Source organism: Dermacentor variabilis, chromosome 7, assembly GCF_050947875.1.
Source record: "Dermacentor variabilis isolate Ectoservices chromosome 7, ASM5094787v1, whole genome shotgun sequence".
Taxonomy (NCBI): Eukaryota; Metazoa; Arthropoda; class Arachnida; order Ixodida; family Ixodidae; genus Dermacentor; species Dermacentor variabilis.
The window spans coordinates 168,407,468-168,424,763 of record NC_134574.1 but is presented as its reverse complement, the minus strand read 5'-3'; the positions used below and the strand labels follow the sequence as shown (position 1 = coordinate 168,424,763).

General features: G+C 47.8%; 1 protein-coding gene and 1 non-coding gene across 5 annotated transcripts in view; one reads left to right on the top strand and one right to left on the bottom strand.

Moving 5' to 3' along the window:
- Reph (Regulator of eph expression) overlaps positions 1-17,296 on the top strand; it is a 153,468-nt gene that overhangs the window by 33,156 nt on the left and 103,016 nt on the right. The window lies entirely within an intron of this gene.
- Positions 5,855-5,927, bottom strand: TRNAT-CGU (transfer RNA threonine (anticodon CGU)). Its single transcript has one exon. It is a non-coding gene; the product is annotated as a tRNA-Thr (tRNA).

Here is a 17,296-nt window from a genome sequence, read left to right as displayed (position 1 = left end):
TACAAACGTACAGAGTCGTTAGAGTAGGTCCTTCTGATCATTAATTGACGCATCTAAGTGCTCCGCGTAAAGCGTGTAATTTATTATAAGGTTTTAAAAATGCACATCGCTGCCGATCGCCGCACACTGCTCGGCGGAATTATAAGCCGCCCCTACCCATATGACCGAAATCACCCATACGACGTCAGTGGGGCGAGCTATCCGATTGGCTGACGAGGGCGCGTGATCGATAATTTTTCCAACTTTATGGTAAACAAATGATCTTCATAATAGTTGGAATGTTAGTTTATTTGTTTTTATAAAAACAAAGTAACATAAAGAGAATGCACAAGAACAATTTTTAGTACACTCAAGCACTTCCGGCACACAGCAAGTGTCGTCTGCTTGTGTTACAACGTACTCCATTTTGACGAGAGCTCCGCGGTCAGAGTCGGTCTTAGTCTTTTCGCGAGCACTATGATTCGACTTTGTTGCCTTGTGGACTGTAAACGTAGCGACTGGCAATATGTCAAGCTGCGACATCGTGTCCCTCTGCAAGGCAGCGTACGAGCGAACTGGCTGCTGCGCATCGGACTGCCGCTATCCGATCGGCGCCAGGATTTGCGCGTTTGTGGCCGTCACTTTACACCGGAAGATTACTAACGCAATAGCGTTTCGCGAGTCCGGTATAAACGCAAGCGCAAGGGGACAGAGTCTGGCCGCTTGACTGTGCCGTAACGGGATGAGCCATGAGATGAGCAAAAGGGCAAATGTGAAAGGTCTGCACGGTGCAGCCACCTGGTGGCACAGAGCTCAACCATACACAGTAGCAGCAACGAAGTGTATTCTTCTTTGCTGCTGGTGTGTATTTTTTGCAGAAGTGTAATCATCAACACGTTGTTTTTATAAATGTTTAAAATGTTTTACACTTGTTTAGAGCAATATTAGCGCTTTGTTTGGCTGGTTAAGCGCCGCGCCAACAAGTGTATGGACCGTGCAGACCGATCAGGCCGCTCACATACGTCTACGCTAAAGTTCCTTCATCAGCTTGAGTTTATGCCTCCAGTCATTTGCCGAAATTACCAGCTTGCCTGTGGTTACCGGAATACAAGACACGTTCGGCGCTACGACAGAATGCTCGCAACGCACGCTGCTTCGATAGCTTTCGCTTGGGGTCAACGGCCAAGCGGCTAGCGGAGAGACATGAGGTCTCGCGCGGGCGGGGGCGAGCTCCAAAACAACCGGAAGTGGACGATGCGACGTCGCATCGTGACGCAAACCAGTGAAGGCGGAGCTAGCCCCGCTCGCTCGGCGAACGAGTTGAGGAGGAAAAGCATGGCTAGGGAGGAGGGTAACTTCTAATCGCTTGTAGCTCCATTTATACGTAACGATTCACTTAAATTGTGGTGCGAATGTTCTACTTAAGCTGTACCATACGCGTCTACAAAATTTGTCCCAACCGTTTCAGGGGCCGTTTAAGCGTTTTTTTTTTTCACCAAGGTTTTCGGCACCTGCTAGTAAGGGCTGCAGCGCCTATTCTCTTTCCTCGGTCCGAGTAGTAGCTGGCTTACCCGGCCGACATTCTTTTTTCTTGTTTATAGCCTTCCCTGACTCACCTTATACACTGTGTGTATGTATGCACGTGGATGTTCTATGCACGTGTGCAGTTATATTTTTTGGTCACCGCATGCTCGTTTGTGTACGTTCTCACTTGTATCGGCTTCCGTCTGCGCTCATTAAGAGAACGCCACTGCCTTTCTTTTCTCTTCTTCTTCGTGATCGTCGACGTCGCCGATGAACGAGGCGCCGTATATAGGTCGCTGCCTCTGGCGGCGCCATTACTGCATTTACGCGAGCTTAAATTGCGGCTCAGGTATCGGGCGACAGCTCAGCAACTTTCACTTCCGTGACTCCGTGCACTGTAAAAAAAGTGCCTGCGTTTCCCAATGTGTAAACACGTACCCTGCAATCTCTTCGCGATCTTTCGCCATGTCTAACACGAAAAAAAAAAAAAAGACTAAAAAGTGATGGTACCAAGCCATTCGAACCACAGCTCTCTTATGGTTGCGCCAGATCAAGCCAAATTGTGGAGTAAATGTAAACAACGCACTGGTTGTGAAGATCGCCGCACGGGAGCGCTCCTAATCGATACCGACGAACCCGGGCTTCTCAATGTGCGTGCACCAAAAGCGCGGTCACTCGCGTTTTCTTTTGTCTTCCATTCCTATCGAAATGCGGCCGCTGCGGCTGGGAATCGAACCCTTACCTCGTTGCTCGGCAGCTCAATGCCACAGCCACCGAGCCACAAGGCCTTTAGCATCGTGCCTCTGTTTCTCTGAAGAAAGAAATGCCAATAATAAACCTCACTAAACGTCAATTCGACGGCGTCGCCGGATCCGCTGCGGCTCGATAAATCTCGGCACCATACAGCGCGCATCACGGAGCGCCGCCGGCTCGGCCGGCAGCGGGAAACGGGGCCTTCGTCGCCACTCGGCGTGGCGGCGGGGCCACTGGCTTCTTCCTGCCTATTGTCCGCTCCCCGCGGTTTTGGTGGGGCCGTGAATTACTCCCGCGGCGAGTTAGTGAGCCGGCAAGGAAACAATGGCTTGGCTGTGTACGCGAGAGAGAAAGTGGGGTCGCTGAAGTAAAGAAAAAAACAAATTATGTAGGCCATGTATGCATGGCGCTGTAGTGAAGCCTCAGAGAGTGAGGCAAATCAGTTCTGCTTAATCAGTCAAGTTGAAGGAAGGCTCGTGAAAGGAAAAATTGTCATCCACCCGAATGTAGCACGAAGATAGAACGGAAACGGATACAGATTTCTAGAAAAGCCTCGCAGTTGAGGAAAAATTCCTGCTGATCTGGTTTTGGAACCTGGGATCAGCGCTTTTCCGGCGCGTTGAGTTCCTTTTGTATAACTTAGTTAATTTCTTCTTTCATGAACCTTCCACCTTGCAGGATTCTGCAGAACTGATTTGCCATATTCAGTGTCCCATTGTTTCGATTTGTTCATTAGTTTAGCCCGGCTCTGCGGTCTACTGTAGCCTCCTGGTTAGCGCAGATGGTAGAGCGACCGCCTCGGAAATGTGTTGGTGGCGGGTTCCAATCTCTGGACAAGGACGAACTTTTCCTCGACTGTGAAGCTTTCTTTCCGAGAAATCCGTACCGGTGTCCCTTGTAGATTCGTGCTAAATTCGGGTGGATGACAATTTTCCCTTTCACCTCAGAGAGTGACGTCACGAAGATACGGTGGTGGTGTTGTCGTATTCCGTGAGTATTAGCCTGAATTTCCTCGACAGCACGATTAATAGACCTGGCCAAGTCCACATAGTTATGCTTACGAATTTTACAACCACATAAAGGCAACAGAAAGTGAGGCCATGGAAAGCACATGGGAAAGTACATGTGCCTTTTAATTAAATTTATATAAATTGCAATAAGAAGGCAATGAAGGTGGGCGAAGAGGCAACTTGTTGCTGGTAGAAGCCGAACCTACACCCTCCGCATTACGCGTTCGATACCCTGTGCCACTGAGCTACAGCATGGGTGTACGCCCGCACACTTTTCTGGGTATTTGTTCACGTGTACTAGATCTACCCTGGGAGAGTTAGCCAGCGCCGCTCAAAGCGATGTCGGCGGATAGGAAACATCCCTCTGCTATTAGAAAAGAAGCGCAAATTAACACAAGTATACCTATAAGGACAAGCAAAAATCGGGTCGGGCCTTCTCTCAGTATGTGTGTCGACTTGCGCCTTCTTCTAATAGTTATATTGCACTAATTATAGCCAGATACCAAATGCTCCTAACATCTTTTTGTTGTTCCGAGTGGGGAAGAGGCGAAGCCGATGAGAAAGCGTCCACGTAATCGTCTGCTCTTGTTGCCTCTGCTGTGGGTGTTTGTTTAATGAATATGCAGCTTGTCTATTGCTTGAGACACAGCCTTCGAGATCGCGTTCTGAGCAGCCTGATCTCGGAGGCCGCATGCTGTGAGGGCGGGCGATTACGAGAACTGCTACGAGTCTGATACAGAGGCCGTGCATCTTCTTCTTCTTCCTCCTCCCCTTTGTTGTTTTCTTGACACTCGGGGGGACTGGCGCCCGCAGCACGCTACAAGTACTCGAGTGTGGGCGAAAGGCGCCCGCTGTTGCGGTTTGTTCACAATCGTTACAAGCGCAGTCTTATCGGCGCCTGCGCTGCTCGCCGCCTATTCGATTGCGCCGCGGGAAAAGCCTCGTGTCGGGATGCTTTAGTGAAGGGTTGCGGTCCCCCTTCTCGTATGTTTCTGGTTTCCCGCTCTTTGTGTTCAGCAACTCGTGCGCACTAGGATATTCCTTGTCGTGCTGAATTCGTTTAGGGCTACCGTTAGACGCATACTTTCCTCCGATAATTTTTCGCTTATTCTAGTTTCCCGCGTCATTCTCTTCGTATAGCATCATCACGCGTTTGCTCACAGAACGACGCTTACTGCCGTTCGCATTAGTGCTATTCCTTAGCTTCTTTCATTTTTACACCACTTATTTTTGTCTGTTACGCTCACATTGTCACTTTCGTTGGCAAATTTTCTCATTTTTTTCTCCTTTATTTTTTTTTTTAATTCTAACATAGTTTGCCTAAGGCCAACTATAGCTGCAGCGATCTTCGAAGAAACTGGCGTCGGCGCGAGTTTAGAGGCCGCGTTAAATTCTCAGTTCCTTTTCTTCTGACTTTTCCTTTCTTTCTCATATTTTCTTTTCGTTGAGGCTTCGACTGCTTGAGCGTTTCCTGGTTTCGTCGTTACTCAAGCGTTACGTTGTCAGGACGTTCCCTATACGCGTTGCGTGCGTCGTCCGCTCTGTATATCGAAAGGAAAATAAGATAAAGAAAATGAGAGCACATAAGAGATAAGGAGCGTGTTTTCTCCTCCGTTCCCTCTCATGAGAGCTTAGAAGAAGGGTTGGGAGAGAGAGAAGCGATTTAGCTTTCTTTTTTTTTTTTTCTGTCCTGTTGCTCCTCGCTCGAACGACGTGGCTTTATCAGAAGAAACAACAGGAAACGAGAGCGTTTCGCTGTCCTTTCTCTTTCTTTTTTCATCTACATTATTGCTTTGGCGTTCACGAAACGTGCCGTGCGATGTTTTGTTACAGACCTCTATGTAATATTCACTCGCCTATCTTATTTCGTTTCTTTTTTTCTTCCTTTTCGTCGTTTTCTGGTGACTCCCGCCTGATAAGCGATTGTAAACGTACACGACCGAGTATCCTCCATATCGCCTATGTAGGAGCGCTTTTTGAGGTCATTGCGGCTCCGAATTTCGCACTTTCTTTTTGTTTTGGCGACGCAGTTTCTCCACTTACGAGTGGGTAAAGAGCGAGCAAGTGGCGTTTTTAGTTAGACCGCGATGTGTCAGGCAGACTCTGTATTAGGCAGAAAATTAAGCGAGCCACGCTGCTGTTGCGGGTTACCGTGCGGCGGTATGTTTGTTATCGCGCCTACCGTCGCTTAATCCGCATTGGAACCAATATCACCTCACCGCACCTGAGAAGGTTACCAGCAATTTACAACAATTAAAGCAGCCCTCTTGCCGGCGCAGGAGAGAGAACAGGTGACGTGAGAAGGGAAGGAAGCGCTACTGCTATAGACGCGAGAGCGGTTGTGGGCAAACTAAAGGTACAGTGCGGTACTTTTCTGCTATTTCTGGAAAACAAACACCGCGCAAATTTGTCAAGCGGACCACCGAGGCTGAGCGCGCAGACGCAAAGCCGTATTATATCACCATAGGGTCTAGTTATATCATAAGAAGCCAACAAACAACGACAAGATGCGGGAAATTACTTGTATTCACTAATTCACTCATTGAAATGTTAAAAAAATGCAAATGAAAATGGATGAGAAAACAACTTGCCGCAGATGGGGAACGATCCCACATCATCGCATTACGCGTGCGATGCTCTTACCAATTGAGCTACCGCGGCGCCGTTTTTCCATTCGCTTTTTAGGTATTTATGTTTTACTACTAGAACTAACCCTGGGAGTGTTAGCCAGCGTGGCACCACTCACAAACCTTGGCGGCGGATGCTCCACATCCCGCCGTCTGTCTCGTCCTTTGTTTCCGCGCTACGTCATGGCATACCGGCTAGCCGGATCTGTTCAGCTACATTTCCAGCTTTTGAATTTCGCGCCAGAAATCAAGAGCCACTGTGAGTCAGCCGCACGTCACGGATTTCTGCGTATTTTCTCGTATTTGGGCCCGTATGGCGCAGTAAAATTTGTCGAAACTGGCCGAGCTCGATCCTTGACTTAGAATACAATGTAGTGTCTGTTTTTACCGCTAGAACAATAATCAAACCTTAGCTGACGCATTCGAAGTCCATGACGTCATGGCTGACTGATAGGGAAACTTGAAGGCAGCGGCGCCAGTGGTCCTTTGTTTTTGCGTCTTGCGCTGCGTGCGAGCCTTCACACACGGTAAGAGTGGCGTTTTTGGTATTGTGGGTGGCCAATTTACTGACAGGGGTCAATTTAGTTTCACTCTTAGTGTCCCTCTAAAGCCTGGTTGCCATGGTACCTCAATGGCTGTGCGGCGCCGGTGCGACCAGGCGAGGCTTAGTCGGGGTCGCGGGCGTGTTTGCTATAACTCGCGTGCACGTGCCCCACTAACCAAGTGCGGTGCACTGGGAAGCCACTCGGCCGCGAACCAGGCGGTCGCCGATCGATCACTGTCGCATAGGCTCGCCAACTGGTGTCACAAGTGCCCCGCCATTTCCCGCACACGGCGAATGCGGCTATACGAAGTGTTCCTACGGAGGCTTTAAGCACTATTTAAGTATCGCCCGAGGCAGCAGGTAGCACGATTGTAGTCCCTGAGCTGGTACACTCGAAGAGGCGGCCATTACTCGCCCGAGAAATCGAAAAGCATGATCAACTAATTGACAAGAACCGTTAATTATCATTCAGACTTGTACTCATTGCGATTTGCGAATTTGGAGCGAATACTAATGGTGGCGCCGGTTTCGAGACATGCGCAGTCCAACTTGAGGTGAAAATGCACTGTTCCACTTCTTTATGATAGTGTCATATTATGCATTGAAACACAAAAGTAACTGAGACGCCCATGTATTTTTTTGTCGCCTACTTCGAGAATTGTATCTCGAAACCGGTGTCATCCTGAAAATATCCTGAAAGGCACCGGCTACAATTCGTAAACTGGAACATGTGCCATCAAGTATTTAATAAAAAAGTGCATTAGTAATTTTTGTTAATTCGTCGAATTGCATTTAGATTTCTTGTTCAAAGTAATGTCCGCCTGTTCGAGCAACCTATCTCAAAGATTAGAAATGTTCTATCTGCCGCAGGTGATGTTTAAATATTGGTTAAAGCGCTCGCAGAACCGGCATACCATACATACGTATACCTGGGTTCCGCTACCCGCCGTGGTTGCTTAGTGGCTGTGGTGTTAGGCTGCTAAGCACGAGGTCGCGGGATCGAATCCCGGCCATGGCGGCCGTATTTCAATGGGGGCGAAAACACCCGTGTACTTAGATTTAGGTGCACGTTAAAGAACCTCAGGTGGTCGAAATTTCCGGATTCCCCCACTACGGCGTGCCTCATAATCAGAAAGTGGCTCTGGCACGTAAAACCACATAATTTATTATTAGTATTTTACCTATGTTCCGCAGCTCGTATACCTGTCTGGTGCATAGTTTCTTCCGATAATTAGTAGAAGCAAACCTGGCTTTATAATGTCTACTCGAACTTCACCTATAGCGGTTCGGCCAGCAGGCTAACGAGTGGTTGTACTTGGATTCGCCTAAACTTTGTCTTTGTTTATATATAGAAGTACCTGCAGTGCCCCAAGGGTATTATTGCTGGCTTCGCCAGAACCAGACCTTGTGACTTGGTAGAATGATCAAGTTTTATAAAAGAATGCGTTATAAATGCAACAATTCGCAGTGATACATTGTGCATATGGGCGCGGAGTCTTATTGCATTCCCATGGATTCAGAAAATATACGATTGCTTGGAAAGTTATAAGAATAAAGCTTAATAGCTAACTCACAATAACACTTGAATCCACCAGTACGGAGATTCTATAGGTGTACCATGGCTTCCAAGGCAGCTGAACCGTCGCAGCGGCAGAGTGCCCCTCAAGTGACCTTAGTGGGAAACTCTGTGGTCTGATGTTTACCAAGGTAGGGGGCGTGCGCTGCTTCGTCTGTCGCAGGGTATAGACAACGAGGTTGCTAAACTGCGCGGTACTTTGGCGCTGACGGTGACCGATGGATGGATCCATACCTTCTGCGCAGACGCTGCCAGCTGTTTGATGCGAAGGCAAAAAATAACCGAGAAAATAAAAAGGCGCTAGAATTGCATGGTGTGTAGGCCATACATCATCACACCTGTGGATGACGCATGTGACAGTGCCTTGTTTCCCTCGCTAGTTACGGGGTTATCGACCCGGGCACCATCGTCTGACGACGCACGTACCCTTTGTTCACTAACATGTCGATGTACTAGCTATTCATCTATGCTGACGGTGAGTCGAGGAATGTGCCCTGCGTGAGCAAGAACTGCTGTCATCTCTCGCTTATGGATTCCCTCTATAGCTTGCGTTCACCTATCACCTTTGCAGTAGACGGCTGATTGTGTATGCGTGCAGCAGCACCTATTGGTTTGGCGTCACGTAGGTTTCTCTTTTATCTTTCGCGCTACGTGGTCCGAAAAGAAAACCTCCTGGCGAGCACATCAATTTCTATATTGCCTCTATTAATGCTTATGCTGGTGCGGTAGATCGAAACGAAAAGTGGACTCGTGTGTCCTCTTGGTGGGACTCTTCTAGAAATAGTAACTGTTTTACTAGCAGTACCCGTTTTAGCGTTCATATGGTCAGGTAGCAAGCGACTTTAGCGTTTGCCCTTTGGAACCGTCCGCCAAATTTAAATGTCAAGGACTTGAACACCGAATTTCGATACCCTGCCAATGTACTGGACCCTCCAGCTACCAGGTCCGTTTCGCAGTTGAATCGTAGTTTTCTGAACGAATTTTACGCAGGAGATGCTACAGGCGTGATCTTCAGTTATACGAGGCGTGTTTTTCATATTCGAACGTGATTCGACCACTTCAAGAACATAAACCATATAATTGTCGGCTATGTAGGGTACAAAAAGTTACAGCGAAGCTGTATACCTCTACCGTCCAAGGAAATTTTCCTGTCGTTGTAAGCAAAAAACTCCCCTCACGTGGGCCGATACCGAAGATAATGTGCAATGCCGGGCCGACCCTCGGTGGAGGTGCAGTTCGCCGTTAAGGGGCCCACATACACAGCTTCGCTGGTCAACCTTCTTCACAGAGTGGAAGGGCGCCGAGTTTTTTTCTTCTTTTCATATCAGACATGGTTGCCGAGCACATTCGACCGGACGTTCGCTCGCGCCACAAGGTTAAGGTCTCCGCAGTGCGGCAGTGTGAGCGTTTAACGTTCTTTGTCGCCTTCAGTCGTTCACAGCTTTCTTCTTGACGGGCACGCGATGGCGGCGCGCTGTCTGCCACCGCGCAGCAGTGCGTAGGTGAGACAAACACATGGCGAGCGACTTGTATTGTTTCCGGCTTTGTGCGCCGGGCGGAGGATCGCCGTTTGTTCTTCTCGAAGAGCAGCGCGTGGTGATCGGCGAGTGACGACGTCCCTCCCCGGCGCCTGTCTTGGCTGAGCGCTCCTTGCGAAGTCCACAGCAGAGGCGGTACACGGCGCTGCAGCTCGTCGGTCTCTTGTCGGACACGTGTCTTTGCGTCGTGCGGTACAGCGGTGAAGGCCGTGACAAGGTTGAGCGTTTGGCCAGCGTCATTTAATTAACCTATACGGAGGTCGTCATGTTACCGAGGGCAGCGAAAAATTCCGTTACACAGCACCGATGCAACGAACGTCATTACTAGCACATTTTACGAAAAGGCTACGTGTGTAGGTATGGACACAAGAGAGAAACTGACTTTATTTCTAACACGATCTTTACCAATCAGCTCAACTTCCTGTCTATATAAGCTTTCGTTGCCAGTACAGTTTGGCCTACGTGCCTTAAGAGAGCTAAGCTTAGTGGAAGCGGCACTACAGGTTAACATGGCAAATCAGACTTTACTGGAAAGCGCCGTCAGTGCGGTGGTATTCCTGAGCATCGTCGGGACCAGCCGAAGCGGAGTCAGAGGCCGAGTTAGATATCGCAGGTTTCATTCACGGTAACGGCGTTCACGCTCCAACAGGGCCTCAGCCGAATGCAAGAACCCCGTGAGCTTTTAGGATCATTAGGTGCGTGTCTACAAAAAAGACGATTGTGCGCCATCATGGCGTGATGTTTAGCGAAAACAGCGCGCTCTAGAGGACAGAGAAGACGAAGGCACGGTACGGCTAATAACAACTGATGATTGATTGTATTCCAACCTTGATTGGCTTTTTCGAAAAAAGATACGACTAGGAGGTCCTCCGTTGAAGGTTGGCAGTTTGATGGTGCGAGGGTAAATTTTGCGAAGCATTGAATATTCGTCAGAGAAACGAGAGGTGCGAATATCAGAATGCCATTATACTTAAATGTGGCCAATCCCAATATATGTTACAATCCCAACACATATTCGCACGCACGCACGCACACACACATTCCATGCTGTTAAACCGACCGTGCAAGCGCCAAGTGCACCTCCGTCGATGAGACTTTATCGAATTCTGTTTCTCACAAGGGCCACGTGTTCGTTATGCGCTTGCTATTCTTCTTTTTCCTTTCTTTTTTCTTTGTTTCAGACTCAAGGCCATTTCTGGAGACGGTATAGTTAGAACGCGGAAGCGGTGGCGTTTGGGTGCCAGAACTTCCGCGGTGTTTAAAAAAAGATGGGCTGTGCTGTCCTAACGCCGTTTCTATTTTATAATAAACACCAACCCACCTTAACCTTGCCTTGGTTATCACAGGGCAGGCCCCCCAAATCTTGCGCAAAAGCAAGGAGGGAAGCCGCGGGAATGGGTGGAATAAGGCTGGAGTCGAGCGAAGGGAGTTTGTGCACGAGTGCGCTTCGTTGCGAGCACAGTGCCGTGCAGCGTTTGCGGAAGCTAAGGCGCGCTGACCACAGTGGTCGGGAGTGTGTAACATGAACCAACCGATTAACCCTGTTTCTGTGTCGTTCTGCTGCATCTGCACTGTGTCGCTGGTTCGATTCTGTGCCGCGACAGCCGTATTTTGACGAGGGTGAAATGCGAGAACGGAAGAGCGCTATTCGCCGTTGCATTCACGTAGCCGGTAACAATGCAAATGCTGGAGATACTTTTTCTCACTTCTCGTATTCGCGACCCCCAAGAATAGTGCGTCACATGCGAATCAAAGATGTGGATATGCGTCATGTCATTCGATGTAAAATTAATTCCCGCGCGGTTATGTCGCGAAGTACAACGCGATTACTGCGTTGAGAGCGTCGCAAATCTGAACCTATTTGCCAGCGAACGAGCGGACGGACACATTTCTGCGGCCAGCAGCCACAAGGCGACACTTGCGCTCAAAACTTCGTACGCCGCATACGGTGGAAGCACGCATGTACGCAAATAATGCGCGATTTGACGCAACCGCGTACGTGCTCAAGCTGTAATTGTAATATATGAAGCAGTTTAGCCCGTTGAAAGCGTCGCAGGCAGAAGGCAACCGCTGCTGGTAAAACGCGTGGAGTGAGACTTCTGTGATCTCGCTACATGCGTAAGCTCCGCAGCGTTGCCAGCTAAGTGTGAAGTAGCATAACGGTTCAATATGACTTCACAGGGCAGAAGGGAAAGAGTGTTAGATCGGCATGCAGTCGGTGCGATATTGCAGCCTGGCGTTCAAATGTTGCTCAGAGCAACTATTTTTTTTTTTTTTTTGTAACGTGCTAATTGGTATGGCCAGCGAGCTCCCTCGATTCGTCCCATGACGCTGCACGGTAACATTGGAGCGCTGCTTCACGGTGTCACGTCAGAAGACGAGAGGGTGGTTACGACGCCGCGAGTTCGACCTGCGGGGGGCTCCTCGCTCTGCTGGGAGTCTCGTCGGCGTTGCGAAAACGTGCTTTGTGACTGCTGCGGTTGCCGTTGCTGCGTGCGTTTTGCGTCTGTATGTTAAGCGCGCCTGCTACGTGTGCGGAGCGATGCTCTCCCTTCCGCCTCTCTCACTCTCTCTCTGCACGCGCTTGGCGCAGGTTGAGAGAGTGTAGTAGTAGAGTGGGGTCCATTGTGTTTTCGGGTTGCTTGCTTCGCAGTCTATTCGGTTCTCGTGCATCTTTCTTCCTTCTCTTTTTCTCTCTTTCTTTCTTTTGTTATTTATTTAACTATTTGTTTATTTATTTATTTATTTGCGCTTGCTTTACGTGCTTCAGCGTGCGGGGCCGCTCTCCTCCGCTCTCTCGTTGATGGTCCGTCCGTCTCTGTTCTCGCTTCCTTTGCGCTGGGACGACGACGACGGCGCAAACGATGAGGAAGAGTACGCTCTGGTTGCTTTCTATTTCTTGTTTATTTAGTGGAAGGGCGAAACCACGGGGGAGGAGTGTTTAAAGCAGGCGCGGCTAGAGCCCACTTCGCTTTTTTCACGCTTTTGCGCAGCCAGCTTCCGCTATTACGAAGTGCACGCGAATCGTTCATTATAATTTTCATTTTTATTGCAGTCTCTCTCTTCGAGCTCCTCGTCGCCGCTTTAAACACCGGAGGTATGCGGCCGACGCCGCGGTTTCCAAACAAGTACTTCCCGAAGGGCTTTACCTACATTTCTCCCTAATGCCGCGTTGCGCCAAACGTATTTCTGCTTTCTTTTGTCGTTTTTGTTTCTTCTCCTTTTTTGTGAGCCACTGCTTCTAACTTTGAATAGCTTACAGCGGTTATCCAGGGCGAAAGCTTGTGTCGGCGGCCGTGTGATCGGCTCTTCCTTTGCGTACAAGGCACTCGCTTTCCGCGTGCTTGGTTTGGTAGACGTGGCCCGGTTCTTTGTGGGGGAGACTGAGTTGAGCCATCGTGTCCGGTCACTAGCCACGCTCTCTCATTGGTAGGCATGAGTTGGCTTTGTATTTGGCACTTTTTGGTTTCCCTGGTCGGCGACGGCTCTCTGCTGTGCACAGCTGTACTACAACGCTTCCCGTTTCGTAGCACTTGGATAGCGCTGGCCTATCTAAAGTGTTATGGCTGCGTCGTGTTCCGTATGACGGTATTTAAAAAAAAAAGGAAGCTTGTAATGCGGGGACTTCTTTAACACCGCTCGACAGCTATATGAGTGGCGGTCGCAGTATAATGGCTTCTTTCATGTGAGAGATTCCTTTTTTTTTCTTTCTGAAGTGTTCAGTTTTTTTTTTCTTCGTGCGCGATATGCTTTGTGACATTCTTTCAATTCGCAGCAGCTGGCATCGTTGTATAATGTCCATTCGCCGTAATGTTCTTTTTGTTTTTGTACTAGAAATGTAAGCCTAAGAAAAGAGGTGCTTCGCCTTCTTTTTCCTAGCTCCTTTCCTCGGTTTGTTACCAGCGAAGCGCAATCAACTTTTTATCTCCTTGGTGACGTAATACTTCACCAATTCATTCATTTTCGGCACCGTCGATAATGGATGTTAAGAGCTTGGAGTGCAAAGCCGGAAAATTAGTGACTTCATGCCTGTCGTCCTCAGTCACCTCTAGCATAGCATTTCTCTGTGCGACAAAAACCTGAAAACAAGCTTTTCTCCGTTTAAGGAAAAAAAAATAAAAATAAAAATTATTCGGTTTTGCTGTCCTGTGTTATTGCCGCTCACTTTGTACAAGCCTAGGGTGGAACTGTCGAAATTTAACTACCCCACTTGAACATGTGTTGCTTCTGTCCTTATATGAAACAGGTTCACGGCCGCATATACTAAGTGAACGTGACTATATATATATATATATATATATATATATATATATATATATATATATATATATATATATATAATTTGTCTTGATGAAAACGGAAAGAGAACGCTGTTATCCATCGCAAATACTTACAAGCTAACCTGGGCGAGTAGTCACAAAGCACGTTCGTGCGTTAGTTGTTTGTAATAACCAATTCGGCCAGTCGTGATAAGGAGCGTATTATTAAATGAATTTACGGGCTACTGTAGAAATGTTCTTACGAAAGAATAAGGCTGTTGTAAATGTGGTCCGGGTTCTTCAGTGGTTTTGTTTTTGCTATGAAACGAAGCGGGCGCACGCCCTGATCACCGCACAGACGCACGCAATTGCGGTCGTGAAATGCTATACATGAAAACAGTAACGGAGGCGTCGATAAACGGCGAGTGGTGGTAGAGCTCTTTTCGCCGGTTAGATTTCTTCCTACGACTTCGGTTAGGCGTGTTGCTGACGCACCTCGGCCATGCGGCGGCGAGTTGGGAGACAGGAAAAAGAACAGCACAAGAAACAAGATAACCGTGGAAGAACCGCATTTCTCTTTTACTTTTGTTTATTATTTGTCGCAACAGACAGCCAGTCTTTGCCTCTCTTCAACTGGCTTTCTTGATACCTCCGATCGAAGTATGAAATAAGGGGGAGAAATAGAGGGAGTCATATCCGAAGTTTCTCCGTCTTTTCTTTTTCTTTTCTTTTTCTGTCTTTCTTTTTTTCTTTTTTTGGTCCTCCATATGCTTTCTTCGACAGTCTGCCTCGTATCTGCGCAGCAGTCGAGGGAATGCCCAATCTTATCGGTTTATTGAAGCCGGGAAACGCTACCCTTATTTCTTGTCTTCGCAGCGTTCTTACAGCCGACTCGGCCCCAGGATTCGATTCGTCTTGTGCGGTTTGCATTGTTTTGCGTTGTGTAGCTGTCCCAATCGCCTCCGGATCACTGCGTTTCCTTTCTTGCTTTTTTTTAAGGCAATTGAAATGAAAAGAGAAAAGAGATAGCCTTTATTGTTAGTATCCCTTGCTCCTTATCAGAACCCGCGTGTTGTGCTGCGTTTTGCAACCTCTCTGCTGACGTAACTGCCACCACGTCGCCGGTAACTGCCGTCAGCGTCGCCATTGGAAAAGAAAATGTAAGCATGAAAATCAGCCTCCTAAAGCATCACTTCAGAGAGAGAGAAAAGGAAGACTGACCTCGCTTCCTGAAATCTGAGAATTTCGCTCCTGTAATATTCCTCATGTCCATAGGCGCGGACTCTATTTTGGCCGACCAAGCTCCTTTGTTTTGTTTTTCTTCCTTCGCGTGAGAGAGCGGGCGTGCAAGTCGACCCGTTTTTACTTCTTTCAAAACATCGAAGACGATAGGCATAGGCGGGTAAACAGCGAAGAAAGTTTTCAAAGTGCGCAGCGATGTGAGTTTGAACACTAGGGGCCAAGCGTTAAAGAAATGCTGTTTTATCCTGCTCTCTCTCTATATATACTTTATCCTTCTCGGGTGGGGGGGCTTTCCAAGAGGAGCCAGACAATTGTTGTACGCCTTCTTTCAAGCTGCTATTTCTCTCCGCGACTCTATATGCGCAAACATAGAAGCAGAGGTGTAAAAGAGAGAGAGAATTCTAGAGATTTTGTAGAAAGAAAAGTATACGTTTCAGAACAAAGGCGTAAGTGTCAAGAAACTCGGCAGGACTGAATTCTCTTCTGGTGAGGTGGCACGGCGTATAACAGACACGTACGCTTTATTCCATTTCGTCTCTCCTTTCTCTTCTTTTTTTTTTTTTCAAGCGACGAAGCTTGTATTGTTACGCTATCGATTTTATTTCTCAATCGTCTGCTTGGCTCCTTCTTCAGTCGCACACCTGCGTTTGCGCTTGTAACCTATCGAACGAAAGAAGTGAGAAGACGAGTGGAGAATACGAGTGGGGCTGAGAGGGAAAGGCGGCTCCCCGTGTGTTGCCGGTGTCGGCGTTTGTTTGAGATCCCACTGCCACATTTTCTTCCTGCAGACCTCGCTAGCGCCGCCAACATTTGCAGGAACTGTCATAGGAATTTGGAGGGAAAGAGCGTAAGCTGATTGTATAATATACACCTTTCCTTACTGCCGATTCGGGATGTTCTAAAATAAAATTAGAGCTGAACAAAGTGGTAAAAAGCCTTCCTATCCCACTACGTTTCGGAAAGCCGTGTACGAGAGGCTAGAGTCGAAAGACCAAAACCAACTCCAAACGCTAAGACTAAAATCAGATGCGATAAAGGCTGCGCATATCCGGCGGGAGAACGCGTTGACACAAGGAAAAGATTTCTAATGGAATAGGGAAAGAATTCGGGAATCAAGGCAGGGCCGGTTACAATTTTTGAAGGCCTGATGAAAGGGAGAATTAAAAAAGAGGGAGTGTTTTTGGCTGTGGGTGGCGTCTGGGACAGGCGCACGTGCGTTCGGAAATGTAATATATATATATATATATATATATATATATATACATATATGCGTGCGTTTCGGGAAAGGTGAATCGGAAAATAAATGAACTACTGAAGCGCGACGAAGCGTCGCGGGAACGAGGTTTTAGAGACGGGAGCAAGTGAACAGGAAAGCGGGTGCAGGGACGAGAAAGTTGAACGGGCGTGTCGAAGCGGCGAAAGTGTGCGTATATGGCGCGACGGTCTGATGTACGAGCCGCTTTTTTTCGTCGGCCGACAAAAAATCGTCACAACTTTTCTGCGTTTGCTTGCTGTAGGTTAATTCGCTGTCTAAGCGTTTCCTTGCAGTTCACTGTCTTTGGTTTCGTTTTGATCTTGCAAGGCGCTTCCTGGTCATCCGTTTGATTTTATTGGTCTTATGTTTGTTCTAAAGGAATTAGCTTGCTTTATCAGATCTGATGATACGTACAGGAAGCATGAAAAAAAGAGCTAATTTGCATTCCATGCTTACGTTTTTACTTTCCCGGTGCCATAAAAGTGTTCCTGTATATTGCGTGGACACTAGCCTGGTTTAGAAGCAAAAATATACATAGAAGAATGATAGTGAGCAAAGGTTTGAAGGGAAAGATAGGGCGATAACTTGAAAAGAGTAGAGATAAGAAAAGAACAGTGACGTAAAAAAGACAAAGAAAAGTTAATACACTGCAGAACAAACAAGGCTCGAGGCATGCGTCTGCGTCACACACTCAACGCGTGCAGCATCATGAAGCTGCACATTGCACCAAAAAAGCATGACTGGCGCGAATCCAAACGCGCTTCATTTGTCGGTTCTTCGTGCTGTGGCACTTTCCGATGCAGCGCTGTGCGTGCTATGCTGCAATATGACGGCAGATGTGATCTGCCTGTCCTCAAAGCTATCAAATGAACGACCATTCTTATTTATTCATTTATTTGAATTTCTCTATAGGCTTTTGTGAGGGACATTATTAATGGGGGAGTGCGGGTGGCACGACACATCCTACACAATTTGTAAAATGTAAACAT